Genomic DNA, 18463 nt, shown 5'->3' on the forward strand with positions numbered 1-18463 from the left:
TGTATTGATCTTCAGGATCATTTGTGAGTTGTTTATATCCTAATAACCCATCTAAGATGGAGTATGCCCGCTTAAGGATAAGTATCCCTTATCGTGGCAGCATTAACCTTCTTTAGATTCACACACACTAGTAGTTTACCATTCTTCTTAAGAACTACCACAATCGGAGATACCCAATCGGTGTGTTCTATCTCATAGCGAAACTCCGCCTCCTGTAGTTTATTATTCTCCTCCTTGTTGATGCACTTAACAAACATATCATTGTACATATAATGTCTTTGTCCTCTAGTCTTTACATCGGGTTTTAAAGAGATTGTGTGCTGGCATATCTTAGGATCTACTCCTTTCAAGTATTTATATGACCAAGATAACACTTCCTTATACTCCTTGAGAATACTTATGAGCTTGTCCTCCTCTTTCAGATTTGGATTTTTTGCTATGTAAGCTGGCCGGCACTCTTCTCCGGGTCCTGTCAAGTCTATCTTCTTTGCATCCTTAGGCTCATCATAGGCCTCCTTGTCCTTTCCCTCTTGTAGAGGCGGGGTCATCATTACTTTTCAATCTTGGATAGTGAACAATCTATAGTGGGATGGCACACTCATTTTGTCTGCATAATTCTCGGCTTCTCCTTCCCCACTTTCTACTTCTGCTATCCATACTTCCCTAAGAGTTTTCTTAAGATCTTGGTACTTCTTCTTTCTTTCCACTTTGGTCCATTTAGTTTCTTCAAACTCGTTCAACCTTGGTTCTTTAGTTTTTTTAGGTTTTGTTTCATATTTTGACTGCTTGGTTTGTTTTATCAGGTCTCTTATGCTCTCTTTTGTTTTTGGATCTTGAGCTTTTGAGAACCTTCCAGATATCTTATCCTTGACACAATCTTCAGCCTATACAAGCATCAAAAACTATGTTTTATCCCTTATTCTAGGCATCGGGTTCTCTCTTGGTGTGTTTTTAACTCTCTTTTTCTTGTACACTTTTGACGTATAATTTTTTGATTTGGAAAATTGTAAAACCAAACATTTGATATCATTTCTTCGTGCTGACTTGGGTTGTCATAGAATTCATTATCTGCATCATCTACTCTCTCAAAATTCTATGGGGAGTCATAAAATGTCTCTTCTTCTTTGGCAATCACCACTTGATAACCTCCGGGTTTTCCCATGACTAATTTCTCATCATTCTCATTTACTATATTGACCATATAGTATGGAATCATGTCATAACCATCCTTGTCCCAAATTTTTGTTGTGGGTCCAAAACAAAACACACAATATACGGTTTCTAGAATATGAGTCCATTCCAATGGATCTAGATATTCTTCAGGGAAGAGTTCAAGAATATATTCTTTATCTTCAAGCGCCCTTTCCCGAACACACTCTTCTTGTTTCAAGCTTCCACAATAAGATGCTCCACACATCCATAGATCCTTGAGCGTACCTAATCATGCTGGGAGTACGAATGTAGTTAAATCAAACTCCTAGACTGGGGTTTACTTCACGCCGTTGTAACTATGGTCTTTAAGGCTTATGCGTGTTGTGGTTTCCATGCGTCTGAGGTATATGTGATCATATCCCCAATCTTAAACCATCTTCAATTTCCGCATGAATGATCATCCAAGTATTATGTCATAGTTGTTCCTCTATAGCAAAGGTATGCTCATACTCAATTTCGCAAGTAGTAACAATAATTTTCTCTAGAATCCCTAGGGGTTTCTCCGTATACCCATCTTCTAGTTGAAATTTCATCATGGTAGCTCTTAAGGATGATTGTCTCCATTTTTTACATATCTATTTGGTTGCAATGTCTACACCAGCTCCACTGTCAAGAATTTCCATGGTCGTCACACTTTGGAATTCTACTGGAAGCATAGTATTTCCATCTTCACCCTTGCAATACTCTCCAACATTGTTTAATGGTATAGGTCTTGTGTTCAATTGAGGTTCTTATAGTTCTTGTATTTCTTCTTGTATCTGTGATGTTGGATCTTTTACCCAAAACGTTTTTGGACATTTTCCAAATATAGCCCACATGTTTGTTCTTATTTGGAGAAGTTGTACTAAGATAATGGTTTAATATGTCTATCAATCCTTTAAAGTCCACAGCCTTCCTTGATGAGAGTCTTTGTGATAGCACCACCTTCACATCACACTTGGCTTCATACTCTCCCATGCATGAGGGTAAGGTTCTCAAAGATTGAGGTTGACTCTCTAAAGATCGTACGGATCCTCTATCCTCCCAATACAAGGGAATATCTAGACCTTCTTGAGATCCTACCTCAAACTCCACATCCCCAATAGGTGCCCTGCGGCTTGTCCCTGCGGCTCGTCCCCTTTCACCTTGACGTTGACCTCAGTAATCCACATTTGGGGCATCTTTGGATCAATTGAGACCAAAAATTCACTAATGAGGACAAGAGACTCTTGTACAAGCCATCCTTTGGTCATGCTATCCTCGGGGCGAGCCCTTTGATGAACAAACCCCTTTAAAGTCTTCATAAATCTCTCCAAGAAGAACATCCACCTGCTATGGACCACCCCATCAAATACAACTTCATCGACCACATGCACAAGTACATGCATTTGGATGGTAAGAATGTTTGTTGGAAAGTATTTCTCCACCATGCACACTACTTCAATAGCATTTAAGCGTGTTGCATTGATGTTGTCTTCTCTTGTCTCTTTTGAACTGATCTAGCATACCAACTCACTGATTCTGTAGATTGTTCTTCTAATGTCATCTGTCAAACAACCCTTTATGGAACTTGGTAAGATGAATTGTAAAAATTTGTGCCAATCGTGGGACTTAAGACCACTGAGATTGTTATCTCTCGTAAAAGCCGTTTTCAAACATCGCATGCACCCTGTGGAGTCTTGAATGAATATATAGTCTTCTTCACTTGTTGCACTTCTGTGCGACTCATAACCAATGGACCTTTTGGTATAGCAAGCTTTCAATTGGGTTAAAGTTGAGGCCACATCTCTGACATTCAACCCACAGCCTGCAAGTCATCTCTTTAGGCCTTGCTCTCCCTTTTCCCAGTGATGGTTTTCCATATGATCTCCCCCAAATTCTTGAAGATGTGCATTGGGCCGAGCAAATGATTAATCAGTAGGTCACTACAGTACAGGAGTTCATGGAAAATAGAAAGTCTTTTCATTCCAGGTGGCATCCAATCTCCCCTCTCCACCCACATGTTTTTCCAATTGCTCCTGTTTAGTGGATGCATGTCATGTTTTCATATGTTTGGTCCACGTAGCTCATGTCCTTCAGGCAAAAATCTACCATGATCCTCGTAAACTATCTTGCTCAAATGCTCATAGCGGTGGAAGCCAAGTCGAGGAACACATTTTGGACATGCATGATTGCCCGAGTAACTCAAGCCTGAAACATCATAAAATTAAAATATAAAAGCATTGGCATAGCCATGAATCACATATGTGTGAGGGTCTTAAAGGCACTTACGTGAGCACTCAACGAAGCCTGGTCAATTGTGCATGGTGCACATGAGAATGCCTTGAACAAGTACATTTTGTCGTCCAATTGGTTGGGACATATCAACCACATCAATTCCTGTCCACAAGATTTGGAGCTCTTCTATAAGTGGTGCTAGATAGACGTCCATGTTCTTTGCTTTGTACTTTCTTGGGATGATCAATGACAACAATAGATGGCCCTTCTTGATAGTGAGCCATGGTGGAAGATTATAATTAACCAGACAATAGGCCACGTGCTCCATGGTGAATTTCGTAATCCGAATGGGTTTACTCCGTCCATTGCCAGACCAAAGCGGATACATCGAGGCTTGTTCTTAAATGTAGGCCAAATTTCCTCTATGTGCTTCCATGCACGAGAGTCAGTAGGTACCCGCATCACATCATCCGTTGATCCAGTATTTGAGTTTCATGTCATCAAAGCAGCTATGGACTTGCACCTGAACATGCTCTTTATTCTTGGAATGATAGGAAAGTGTTGAAGAACCTTTGCAAAGGAAAATTTTCTTGTGTGTCCTCCCTATACATGTTTGATCCACAATTGGGACACTGTTCCAAGTTTGCAAACTCATTGCAAAAAAGTAAACAATCATTAGGACATGGATGTATTTTTTGATAATCCATGCCCAAATTAGTAAGAAGATTTTTAGCGCGGTTGGACGGGTAGGGGGCATGTGATTCCCTTTTGGCAAGATTTTCTCATTAAGCAACCTGTCATTACATGAACAAGTCAACCCTTTGATCACTTTATATGAACTATAATTTTCACCTTACCATGATTAAGATAAAATGTGTTTACCTAAAAAGCTTTGTGATTGAGCAATCAGACCAACCGTAGACAGCAGACTGCAAATTAAGCATTGCCAATGCGGTACGGAGAACTGATATTTTTGCACTAGTGTAGAGCGGCATGCGTGCAAGACTTTGCATCATCTCGCGCTCTTTATTGATGCTATCATGCAGTCGATATAACGGGATGGCTGAGGTTGGTCCACAGTACTATGTTCAATGTTGTCGCCTTCTATGTTGGAATCAATGTCAAAAAACGCGTCCAACATCTGCTCCATCTCTACTTCTTGAAATGCCACATCAGGTATTAGTTGGGAGGGCTCACTCAATGGTTGCTCGTTTGAAAATCGTTTCCTCTGGGATGAAGTTGGAGCTATATCTAGTTGCGGTATTTGACCTTCAATATCTAGACCATGAGATCGATAATGCAGTTCTTGTAGTTGCTCTATCGGAAATAGACCGTGATTGAGTATGTGTTGGTCACAATTTTTTTGTTTTTGAAAGATCATAAGCTTGCAATGCTCACTAGGACATGCCATCCTATTGTCCATACTTTATCTACTGAGGCGGTCCGGGGCGGGCAACAAGAAGAGTGGCCTCTAAGCACTCTTCTAGGCTCTTGTGCTGCTCAATTGGGTTGGGGCTGGAAAAAAACAACAGCACACACAAAAACCCGCAACCTAACCCTACACAAATTTTGGGCACCACCTAGTTTTGGATGCGAACTAGGACGCATAGAGAGAGAGAGAGAGAGAGAGAGAGAGAGAGAGAGATAGTGGTCGGGCTACTTTGAAATGTTCGACAGTGATCAAGCAAACACAATTATATATGTAAGAAAGAGAGGGAAGGGGGAGGGGGTGCTTGTTGCACTAATACCTTCTTACAAATCTATCATGACCAATGAAAGTGAGATTAGTATTTGTTCAACATAGCTTGAGTAAATTACACCACAACACATCACAAGAAAAGCCACCCCAATCACTGTCTTAAGGCTAGGGGAGTCCTCTCCACCCTGTCGCCCTCTTACAGTATGTGGGATTTATGGCTAAATTGATGACAACACCCAGAGACAAGCTATCAAGAACTTAAAAAAAAAACACCAAGACACTTACACATCATTGTTATCCATTACTTCACGTTGGAAGAGAGACAAAGTATCCAAGCTTACTCCAAATCCACCCTCCTTGATTCAGCAAATGTTGGGCTTACACTAGTAGGAGAAATGATAGATTTCCTACTCTCAATTGAATGATCACTCTCTCTTACAATGGCATAGAGTTCCCTTGCTAATCACCCCTAATACAACACATGCATATGCATAAGACAATGAGCTTCCACTCAAGATCTCCTTCTAGAGAGGTTGAGCTTGGCTTCTTAACCTATAGCATAGTGCTCTTGCTTATGGCTCCCCCATTTGTGCTAGCTACACCCTCCTTTTATAGCAATTTTGAGGGCTAGGGTTACTCCTCTAACCATGGTTGGGTTAGATTTTCAGCACTTATCTAATTTCTTTTGCTTGCAATTATCAAGAAGTTGGTGTGGATACATGAAGAAGAGAGAGAGGAGAGAAGTGGAGGTGATAGGACTTTTCATAGTAGGTTAGTGTTAGTAAATTAGTAGAGTTAGTATTTTTATTGATTTACAAATGGAATTGGATATTTACAATGGGAGTATCCATGTAGGATACAAATAAGGAAGAAAAAACTCTTAAGGTAAGAAAATATGGATTTCTTACAATGTTGATGCTCCAAGTGTCTTGAGTAGGGTCAATTTTGACGCTTGTTGACGGTCCACTAGCTTTGATGGTACATTTTTTCTCCATTCTTGACTATGGAAATTACAGAGAGCCGAAAAACGGCTATCACTACCAATGATGCAACAAATAATTAAAACACTCTAGTTGTTATAACTACACACTGCTAAGTACATGAGTCATGACAATACAAGACAACCTCACATTCTCTAGCCAAGCCCGATCCCCTCACACCTCAATCTAGAGGTGCACGGAGATTAGGACCACAAGGTAATAATCTCCTCTTTATTGTTCAATGACTATATATTGAGGTTCTTGAAATCTATGTGCACTTTTGAAGTCCGATTGTGTTTTTTCTACTATTAATTTGACGCGAACTCTAACCTAACCTATAATCTAACCTAACCTATAACATAAACATAACCTAACTTATAACCTATAACCTAACCTAACCAAAGTCCGTTTGCATTTTTAGAAGTACATGAGTCATCTTCGAAGTCCTAACTTAAACCTAAGCTATAACATAAACCTAACCTAACTTAATGTAACCTAACTTATAACCTATAACCTAACCTAACCAAAGTCAATTTGCATTTTTAGAAGTACACGAGTCATCCTCGAAGTCCGATTGCGTTTTTTCTACTGTTAATTTGACGCTAGCTCTAGCCTAACCTATAATCATTATGCTTAACCTATGATCTAACCTAACCTAAAACCTAAACCTAACCTAGCTTAATGTAGCCTAACTTATAACCTATAACTAACCTAACCAAAGTTTTTTTTATGGTTTAGAAGTACACAAGTCATCTTTGAAGCTCGTTTGCATTTTTTCTATTATTAATTTGTCGCTAGCTCTAACCTAACCTATAATCTCACCTAACATATAGCCTAAACCTAACCCAACCTAACCTAACATAAAAACAACAGAATGGTCAGGAGTTTAACACAACGGCAAGCCATTACAGCTTGCCCACAAATGCATATGCGATGTCAGCAAGCTCTTTGGCTTGCCAATTTGGCAAACGGCTCCATTGTGTTGTTTTTAGGGTTGCAAAACGATTTTATGGCCTAAAAACGGCTTGCGGACATATAGACAACACAATGGCAAGCCGTTGGCAAAGCAAAAATCCATAGAGCTTGCCCACAATGCATATGCCTTGTGGGAAAGCTTTATGGCTTTCCATATTGCCAAACGATCGCCATTGCATTGTGTTTTGGGACACGAGGCAATCTTAGTGCTTGAAAATTGCTCGCAAACATATAGACAACACAATGGCCAACCGTTGGAAATACGGCAAGCCATAGAGCTTGCCCACAATGCATATGCATTGTGGGCAAGCTCTATGGCTTTCCGTTTTGCCAAACGATCTCCATTGTGTTGTTTTTAGGGCCGCGAGGCAATTTCAAAGCTTGAAAATTGCTCGCGGACATATAGACAACACAATGGCTAGCCTTTGGCAATAAGGCAAACCATAGACCTTGCACACAGTACATATGCATTGTGGGAAAAGTCTACAGCTTGTCATATTTCCAAATAGCTTGCCATTGTGTTGTTTTTAGGGCTGTTTAGCTATTTTAGGGCTTTGTTGGAAATACGGAAAGCCATAGAGCTTTCCCTCAATGCATATGCCTTGTGGGTAATATTTATGGCTTGCCGTATTGCCAAACAGTTCGCCATTGTGTTGTTTTAGGGACACGAGGCAATTTTAGAGCTTGAAAATCGCTCGCAAACATATAGACAACACCATGGCGAGTCGCTTGGCAATACGGAAAGCCGTAAAGCTTGCCCACAATGCATATGCATTGTAAGCAAGATCTATGGCTTCACGTATTGCAAAAAGTCCTGCCATTGTGTTGTTACTAGGACCGCTTAGCTATTTTAGGATTTGAAAAACGCATGCAGACATATAGAAAACACAATGGCAAGACGTTTGGCAATACGTCAATCCATAGAGCTTGCCCACAATGCATATGAATTGTAGGCAAGCTCTATGGCTTGCCGTATTTCCAAATGGCTTGCCATGGTGTTATTTTTAGGGCCGCTTAGCTATTTTAGGACTTGAAAACCGCTCATGGACATATAAACAACACAATGGCGAGCCATTGGCAATACCGAAAGCCATAGAGCTTGACCACAATGCATATGCATTGTGGGTAAGCTTTATGGCTTGCCATATTGACGAACGGACCGCCATTGTGTTGTTTTTAATATGCATTGTGGGTAAGCTCTATGGCTTGCCGTATTCTCGAATGTAGCTTAACCTAGCTTAACCTAACCTAGCACAGCTTAACCTAACCTAACCTAACCTAACCTAACGTAGATTAATTTAACGTAACCTATCGTATAAGATAACCTAACCTAACTTAACGTAGCTTAACCTAACCTAACTTAATATAACTTAACCTAACGTAGCTTAACTTAATCTAGCCTAACCTAACATAACGTAACCTAACCTAACCTAACGTAACGTAACCTAACCAGCTAGCCTAACCTAACGTATAACCTAACCTAACAATTGTAGCTTAACTAAACGTAACCTAATGTATAAGATAACCTAACCTAACCTAATCTAACTTAACTTATAGCCTAAACTTAATCCGAAACATAAATCCCATCAATTGCATAATCTCAAAATCGACATAATTCTAAAGAAAATTTCTTCAAAAAACACCATTTTAGATAATTTGGAAAAATCTCCGTTTCCCAAATTCTAAATGTGTATGCTAGGATTGTGTTATTTAATGATTTCTAAGCTCTAGTTGCCTTTAATTTAGATAAATTATCATGATTGTATGAGTCTATTTTAATTTCTCTACTATACAATTTAAGAATAAACCTCCAATATAGTTTTTGGAAAGAGGATTTGTATGACATCAGTGCTTTTCAAAATTCAACAAATGCTTCTAGAAGTAGCTTCTCAAAAAATGAGGTGTCAAAAAAACCAATTGATATGATTTTAAAGCAGCATATAGATTGATTACAGCAATTAAAAAAGATAATATGTAAAGACAAATACTATTAAACACTCTTGTCATAATTTGGTGACCTTAATCCATGTATAACAAAATACTTGGTCATGGTTTTGTAGCATGCTATCAAGTTTTAAATACACGATAATTTAAACAACATTCAAACTAATATTTCACACTTAAAAAGTCAAAACAATACTATATAGTATCCTATGGCGATAAGACCATGAGATGCCATCTATTGCACCTATAGCCTTAACACTAGGTTGGTAACCTAACAGGACATAAAAATGTCCTTTCAGGGTTTTGAAAAAAACCTCCAAAACCATAGTAGATCCACTCATTTTGTAAAATCCTTTCATGAGGTTATAGTTCAAGGACTACTACACATGGAAAAAATAAGAAACTTGTAAAATTTCTCATCTTTTGGTCACACCAAGCCTCCAAAGTTGATGGACCAGTACATTTTCATCAAAACAGTCATTTTTTACGTTTTGTTGCATAAAAATAAGATTAGGGATTTTTGTAGGACTTGAGATAAATTCCCTAGTTAACTTCAATGGGTTGGTGATCAGAACATATGATTGCTTCTCACTCGCTATTTTTTGTTTTGCCAAAAGAAATAGGTACAAAAAAGTTGAATTTTTACCATTCTGCAAACCTATCATCAAAGTTTCTATAGCCATGCTCAATACAAATAATATATGCATCTTTTCTTAGTTCCCTATTGTCCTTTAGGCTCATAAGGAGCCATGGAGCATGTCAAAAGAATAATACATCTCTTACCAAGGGGAATCTTGGGTACAAAGATGAAGTGCTAAATATAGCAAACATGAAAAAACTAGGCTCAACATTATGAGTTGTAGAATCCCATAGAAACTATTCAATATCTAGACAAATTTGATCCTTATGACTAGATATAGTAGTAACCTACAAAATGCATGTAGTTGTCACAAGAAACTAACAATATTGAAAAAGCTATACTTGATATACTAGAATGTTTCGTTTTCTTCTATAATTGAAAAAATCAACCATCTTTGTCTACTATGCAAAATAGGGAATTAGGTGCCCCAAAAATCAAGGAATATTAGCTTTATGTTACAATATGCGACATAGAATATAAAAAATGCATTTGGATATCATGAAAGCCACCAAAAAAATCATAGAAGAGCTAAAATTGGCTAAAAAACAGGATTTGACAATTTTTGTGATTTGGTCAAAACTTACAACTTTAACATTTATTTCTCCCTAGAAGCATCAGGACATGTTGAGGACTACTAAAGATAGTTCTCTAGCATTATAGACATCACCATCATGAATTCTAGAGTGGTATAGTTGCAAAAAGTTAAAAAAGCCAAAAACAGGACCCGTTTTTTCACACAGTTTAGGTTGTGAAATGTTGTGCAAGGACAAGGTTAAAGATGGAATTGATATTCCAAAAAAATGTCGAGTTTTTTTCAGCTCATGAGACAACTTTCTAGAAAGATAGCACCTCAAAATCCATTTTGAAACTCTTGACATAATTCAAGGAAAATGGTCACTTAACCGGACATAAAAGTGTCCCAGGACATAAAAGTGTCCAATTACCAACCTAGTGTTAAGGCCATATGGTGCTTTTTGTAGACATGTCTATGACTTTAATATGTCTCTTTATGACCTCAAGGCCATAGGGTTAGGATTGTTAGTTGGTCCCAACGTATAAAGAGGTCCAGTCCTTCAAAGCCATATGGGACTTTATTTATGTGCCACCCTATGTCGCTAAGGCTATAGGTTGTCTTAGGGCCACAAGATGTTGTTTATGCCAATAAGAAGCCCTTCTATGCTCTATGTTGGCACACTATGTCCCCAGGCGCATAAGGTGTGCCTCGTATGCTAGTTAGAAACCCTTTATTCTATATGTTGTCACCATATGGCCTTAGACCATAGGGTTCCCTCTGTGCTAGTAAGAAATCCTCTATACTATGTGTTTGCACCCTATGGACCTAGGGCCACAAGGTACCCTCTATGCTAGTAAGAAATCCTCTACGCTAAATATTGAGACCATGTGGCCCCAAATCCATAGGATATCCTCTATGGTAGTGAGAAAAACCCTCTATGATCTATGTTCACAAACAATTAAAAAATCTAAACTATACTATAGAGTATCCTATGGCCCTAAGACCATAAGATGTCATCTATTGCACCTATAATTCCATTTGGTATTTTATTTAACTATACAAAGTTAGATGAGGCACTTACTTAGATAAACTATCATAATTCCAACTTTGAAATTATTTCTTAACATAAAACTACAATATAAAAACTCCTAATATAAGTTTGTGCCAAAGAATCAATGTTAAGATGAAGATTTTTTACATCAAGTACATGCTTTAAAACTTCACTCAAAGGTTTTAGAGATGGTGTCTCAAAAAAAGGAGGTGTTTAAAAACACCATTTGATGTGAATAATACGAATTGTATACATTGATTATGTCAAAATAGTATAAAGTATAAACATAAAGATTACCACCAACTTGACAGTTTCATAAAAATGATGGTCTTCATCGCATGTACAATAAAAGACTAACTAGAAAGAGTATGATATCTCTAAGATTGAGGGTGTTCAAAAAACACCGTTTTGTAACACTACCAAATGTCAAGAAATTCTGATTGTTTGGATCACTTAATAAAGACAATTAATAAGAAGAAAAAGTTAACAATACCATAGAAGCATCAAACAATGAAACCAAAGAACTTGAATGATGAAACATAGAAGTTAACAATACCATAGAAGCATCAAACAATGAAACCAAAGAACTTGAATGAATGAAGAAAAAGTTAACAATACCATAGAAGCATCAAACAATGAAAGCAAAGAACTTGAATGAGAGAAGTCTCCTGACAATAGGATGCACTTCATTAAAAAAAACATCTTAAAGATGTTTCAAGATATCCCACAACATTCCATCAAGTTTAAATTTTGAAAAGTACACATTGCCAAATACTTGGTAGATGCTATTTAGAATACTTAACTAGTACACTTAAAATGGCCTCCTTCTCTTGAGATTTTGAGTCCTTTGAGACATATAACATTGCATTACATAGTGAGTCTCAGGATCAGGATGGAACATTACAAAATTTTTTATGGTATAGTCTCTCTTGTCTTTAGCATACAACCATCCACATAACCATGGAACAATTTCATCTTTTAAAAAACGTTGAAGCAATTGAGTAGGTTGGTTCCAAAACTTTGGAAAAATCATATAAGTTCCTTGCATATTCCACATCACTCAATATGGACTATCATCAAATATTATAGTGTTGCCCCCATCTAAATAATCAAATAGCTTCCATATGGTTGAAAGATTTTTTGTGATAGGCTCTTTTGTAACCAATCATGAAATTTGAATTTTGGCAGCACCGGTTATCCATAATCATCTTGAATTTGTGACTTTGTGTAGGAAAAAAGGTTTTGATTATGTGTTGAGCTTTTTGTAAACGATGGCAGCTCCAAATCCAAACCTCAAAGAACTCAAAGCAAAATCTTAAGAAATACTCTGCATCTGGACGCACCGCATACACCTCATTGTTATCTTCTAGTATGCACATGTACTTGGTCCAAGTTGGCCTTGATTGAAGCTCAAATGTTGCAAGAAGCACACACTCTAAATCCAAGATAAGCGTTATTTTGTCCTGTTTGAAAGATATTGGTAGATAATGAAACCATTGCTCTTGGTTTGAATGTGATATTTGATGTAATATGAAAGGGAGCTCCTCTATTTTTTGATAATCTAATAGCAAAAAAAAAAATTCTTAGAAGCCCTGAAATGATTTTAAAAAAAAAAGTTAATATAGAGATCTTAAGTGTGTTGAAGACCTTAGGGACATAGGGTGCTAATTTGTGGTTACACTTAGTAAGTCCTATGCAAGAACACATGCCAAACTATGACCCTATGGCCTTAGATTCATAGGGTGTTGAGACCATAAAGTGAAATCCCCCCAAGGACATATAGGGTGAGATTTGACCTTATGAGCATGTAGATTGTCCTTGATGGCACAGTGAACTCAAATTTCAAAGCAAACAACTATAAAAGCTTTTTAAACAAAGAGCATTTGGCACATGAAACTCAGAAGTTACTTATAGTATTGAAAGACAATTTAAAAAACTATTAATCATTTACAGCTTCATATATCTTGAAACCCTAAGCACTCTAACAAAGTCTCTGAGTACATAAAGATCTTTGTAAATGACAAAATATAGGGCTATTTGAGATCATACTGAATTTTTAGATGCTTTATATAATTCTTGGCTTCATGTACTTTGATCACAGGCTCCTTGTATCCCAATTTTTGGGCAAGCATGATTGCTTCTGTACCTTTCAAGGCTGATAATGATTTGATATTCTTTAAGACCCTTAGTTTTTCTCGATCACGTACTGAAAGTTTCTTGTCTGGACTTCGAGTGGACATTCCACTAGTGCTAGATGTTGTAACTTTCTCATCATGAAGAGGACGAGAAACTTCTGGTAGCCTTCCCGTGGAGTAGGTTTTTCCTAGAAAAATTAGATTTCTCTCCTCCGACTCTGCAACAACCTTGTGTATACGATTATAAAGCTCATGACCTTGAGAAATGGGTGTTTGTCCATATAAATGAGACCATGTAACTATGATAATGTCATTAACATGATTGAGAGATTTGATATATGGTAGCAGCTCCCCAAGGAGGATATTATCCTCCTCATCATCAAAATTATATGATGGTGGAAAAATACAATTCAATGCAGGATTCACACATCCCTTTAATGGTTCATCATCTACAAGAAGCAATCTTCTTGCATCAAGCCCAAATTTTGATGATGTAATAGCCACCAGCGGTTTGAAAAGTGCTTCTACTCCAGGATTATCTAAGCGAGTGATCCTTGATTCTACGCATGGTTGACATTGGCTTTGCCCCCAGATCATAAAGAATGGAAATTTTTCTTTAGATTCCTTTTCTAAAATCTTGATGATGTACACAACATGCATGTCATTAGCAGCTGACCATATCCCTACATTGAAATTGCTAAATAGAGCCTTTAAAAACTCAATGCATCCTGGACGAAGAACAATATGCTCATGTCCAAACTTTAAGCTCTTCATTTTCTTGGACTTTTTCCAGCATCTCCTCAGGAACAATCCACACAAGCTCACTATTATAGTCAGCATTGGTTTGTTGGTGGATGGAAGGTCTGACTCACCATGCACTTCGATGTCCAAATCCTGGGGTGCTAAAATATTTGTGTTGGATTCTCCTTCTGGCGTTGCACATGTTCTGGAACTTCCATTGCCTTCTACTTCCATTGTCATGTCATGCAATCCAATTCCCAACTCTTGGGCTACTAGAATATTTTCATTGGATTCTTCTTCTTCCCTTGCACATGTTCTTGAACTTTCACTGTCTTCTTCCATTAGATTACTCTTTAAATTTATCTCCAGTCGTTGTAGCAGTTGACCTTCAAAGACTTGTAGATTCTTGTCATCTTCGTCAGAAACTCTTTGGTTGACATGGATATTGATAGAATCTTTCTCAGTAAGGTCAATGGCATTAGCATCCTCTATACCAACAATCTCGAGTAAAACTTTGTCATCCGCAATATCTTGTTGAAGGACTGCAAGTTTAAAGAACACCTAATTTTAGATTCCAAAGTATCTACATTTTGATAACTCTTTTTTGTCACACTCTTAGAAAAAACTAATCGCAAATAGCAAATTTACTAACTGACAACACATCTACAATGAATTTATTTTTATGCTCCTTATTGTCTAGAGATTCCTAATCTTTATCTAGCTACATTAGTTCTTTGTCCATGATGGTGGCGCCCAGAAGTATACTTGGAGAAACATTTATGCCTTTAAGCTCTATAGCAGAAGTCTCATTTTCTATTGCCATGATCTTCTTGTATTGGATGATTTCCTTGACTAAGTTTCTTATGGCCTTCAGGCCATACTGTTCTCTTTGTAGATATCTCTATGACTTTAAGATAATCCAAAACATGTATGTTTATGGCCTCAAGGTCATAGGGTTAGGATTGTTGGGAGGTCTCAACATATAAATAGATATATAGCTTCAAATCCATATGGTACTTTATTTATGTGTCACCCTATGGCCCTAAGGCCATGGGTTGTCATAGGGCCACAAGATGCCCTCTATGAGCACTAGTAAGAAACCATATATGCTTTATGTTGGCACCCTATGACCCGAGGGCCACAAGGTCTGCCTCTTATGCTAGTAAGAAACCCTTTATGCTACATGTTGTCACTCTATGGCGTTTGGGCCATAGGGTGCCCTATGTGCTAGTAACAAATCCTCTATGCTCTATGTTTGCACCCTATGGACCTAGGGCCACAAGGTACACTCTATGATAGTAAGAAATCTTCTATTCTCTATGATTGCACCCTATGGGCCTAGGGCCACAAGGTAGCCTCTATGCTAGTAAGAAATCTTCTATGCTCAATATTGAAACCCTATGACCCCAAGGCCATAGGATGTCCTCTATGCTAGTAAGAAAAACCCTCTACGCTCTATGTTGGCACCCTATGGAGACTTGAGGGCCACAAGGTACCCTTTACAATGTTACTAAGAAACCTTGTATGCTCTAGGGGAGCACCAAATAGCCCATAGGCCACAAGGTTCCCTCTATGCTAGAAAGAAAACCTCTACGGTCTACATTGGCAACCTACAGCCCTCGGGCCATAGGGTGCATCAAATGGCTCCTAGGCCACATGGTGCCCTCTATGCTAGAAAGGAAACCTCTACGCTCTACATTGACACTCTATGGCCCCAAGGCCATAGGGTGCCCCTTACGCCTAGTATGAAACCATTGAAACTCTATATTAGCATCTAAAGACCGTAGGCCACAAGGTGAGCTCTATGTTAGTAAGAAACCATCTAAACTCTATGTTGGTAGCCAAAGGCCATAGGATAGCCAAGGAACCCTTTAGGAGCATTCTCCACAAAGACCACCTTATGGCCCCATGGTGATTTAGTGGCCTAGGTGCCCTTCTTAATACTCTTTTATTTTTGTATCATATGGCCCCAAGAAAATAAGCTATCCTCTATGCTATCAAAAAACTGTTTATGCTCTTTGTTGGAATCATATGGCCCCAAGTCCATAGGGAGCCCATAGGGTGCTCTCTATGCGAGCAAGAAACCCTCCATGCTATATGTTTGCACCCTATGGCACCAAGGACACAGGGTGTCCTCCATGATAGTAAGAAACCCTCTATGCTCTAAGTTTACACCCCATTTGACTATGTTGACACCCTATGGCCCTGGGGCCATAGGATTCTCCCTATAGCCACAAGGTGCCCTTCAACCTAGATTGGTACTCTTTGGCCTCAGGGTCATAGGGTGCCTTCTATGCTAGTAGGATACATTATATGGTCTAGGTTTCCACTCTATTGTGTAGGGCTAAAAGGTTTTCTCTATGAAGAAACCATGTATACTATATGTTGGCACTGTATGGCCCTAGGGATAGAAGGAAATCCTATTGCTATAGGGTGTCCTCTATGCTTCTATCATATGGTCCAAGGGCCAGATAGTGACCAAGGTATCATGTGTGTCCCAAGGGTAAAGGTGCTAATAAAAAGCCCTCTATACTTCATGTTGGCACCCTATGGCCCCAAGGCCATAGGGCGATTCTTATGCTAGTAAAATTCACTCTATGCACTATGTTTACATGTATACTTATAAGAAGCCATTTATGCACTATGTTGGCACCCTATGACCCTAGATCCATAAGACGTCCTTTATGGTAAAAGAGAAATTGTACATGGTATATGATGGCATCCTATGGTCCTAGGGCCATAGGGTGTCCTCTATGCTAGCAAAATGTGTAAGTTAATACTCCGAAATTGACAGAGCTTTTCAAAAAAAAAAACCTTCTCTTTCCATTGTGGTGTCATGCAATCCAATTCCCAACTCTTGGGCTACTATAATATTTTCATTAGATTCTTCTTCTTCCCTTGCACATGTTCTTGAACTTTCACTGTCCTCTTCCATTGGATTACTCTTTAAATTTATCTCCAGTCGTTGTAGCAGTTGACCTTTAAAGACTTGTAGATTCTTGTCGTCTTCGTCAAAAACTCTTTGGTTAACATGGAGATTGATAGAATATTTCTCAGTAGGGTCAATGGCATTAGAATCCTCTATACCAACAATCTCGAGTAAAACTTTGTCAGCTGCAATATCTTGTTGAAAGACTGCAAGTTTAAAGAACACCTAATTTTACATTCCAAAGTATCTACATTTTGATAACTCTTTTTTTTCACACTCTAGAAAAAACTAATCGCAAATAGCAAATTTACTAACTGACAACACATCTACAATGAATTTATTTTTATGCTCCTTATTGTCTAGAGATTCCTAATCTTTATCTAGCTACATTAGTTCTTTGTCCATGATGGTGGCGCCTAGAAGTATACTTGAAAAAACATTTATGCCTTTAAGCTCTATAGCAGAAGTCTCATTTTCTATTTCCATGATCTTCTTGCATCGGATGATTTCCTTGACTAAGTTTCTTATGGTCTTCAGGCCATACAGTTCTTTGTAGATATCTCTATGACTTTAAGATAATCCAAAATATGTCTGTCTATGGCCTCAAGGCCATAGGGTTAGGATTGTTGGGAGGTCTCAACATATAAATAGATATATGGCTTCAAAGCCATATGGTACTTTATTTATGTGTCACCCTATGGCCCTAAGGCCATGGGTTGTCATAGGGCCACAAGATGCCCTCTATGAGCAATAGTAAGAAACCATATATGCTTTATGTTGGCACCCTATGACCCGAGGGCCACAAGTCTACCTCGTATGCTAGTAAGAAACCCTTTATGCTACATGTTGTCACTCTATGGCTTTTGGGCCATAGGGTGCCCTCTGTGCTAGTAACAAATCCTCTATGCTCTATGTTTGCACCCTATGGACCTAGGGCCACAAGGTACCCTGTATGATAGTAAGAAATCCTCTATTCTCTATGTCTGCACCCTATGACCTAGGGCCACAAGGTAGCCTCTATGATAGTGATAGCCGTTTTTCGGCTCTCCATAATTGCCATACTAGATTACTCCACCCTACCAAATTCACCCAAACGCTATGGCTATCCCTACCATTTCACTGTACATAGGCGTGTGTGAGTTAGGGGGCTTTTCCCATATCTTCTTAAAAACCCTCAGCTAGCTAGTCACTGAGCTAGTTGAGCCAAAAAAATAAAAATAATAAAAAAATAAAAGTATATTATGGCCTCTTTGTGTGTAAATATTTCATTGTATGTATGGTCTAAATATAGGGATTTTTTATAATTATTTTGGTATTTTATTTAAATATTTCTACTTAGGTGTGTGTTTTATTAAACCTATGTACACCTTCTTTCATCCTCTTACACCATAATTATATTTTTTTCCAATATGTACATACTCTAACCTCATATTTTTCCTTGATACAA

This window comes from Adiantum capillus-veneris, chromosome 13 (assembly GCF_014529385.1).
Source record: "Adiantum capillus-veneris isolate H3 chromosome 13, ASM1452938v2, whole genome shotgun sequence".
Lineage (NCBI taxonomy): Eukaryota > Viridiplantae > Streptophyta > Polypodiopsida > Polypodiales > Pteridaceae > Adiantum > Adiantum capillus-veneris.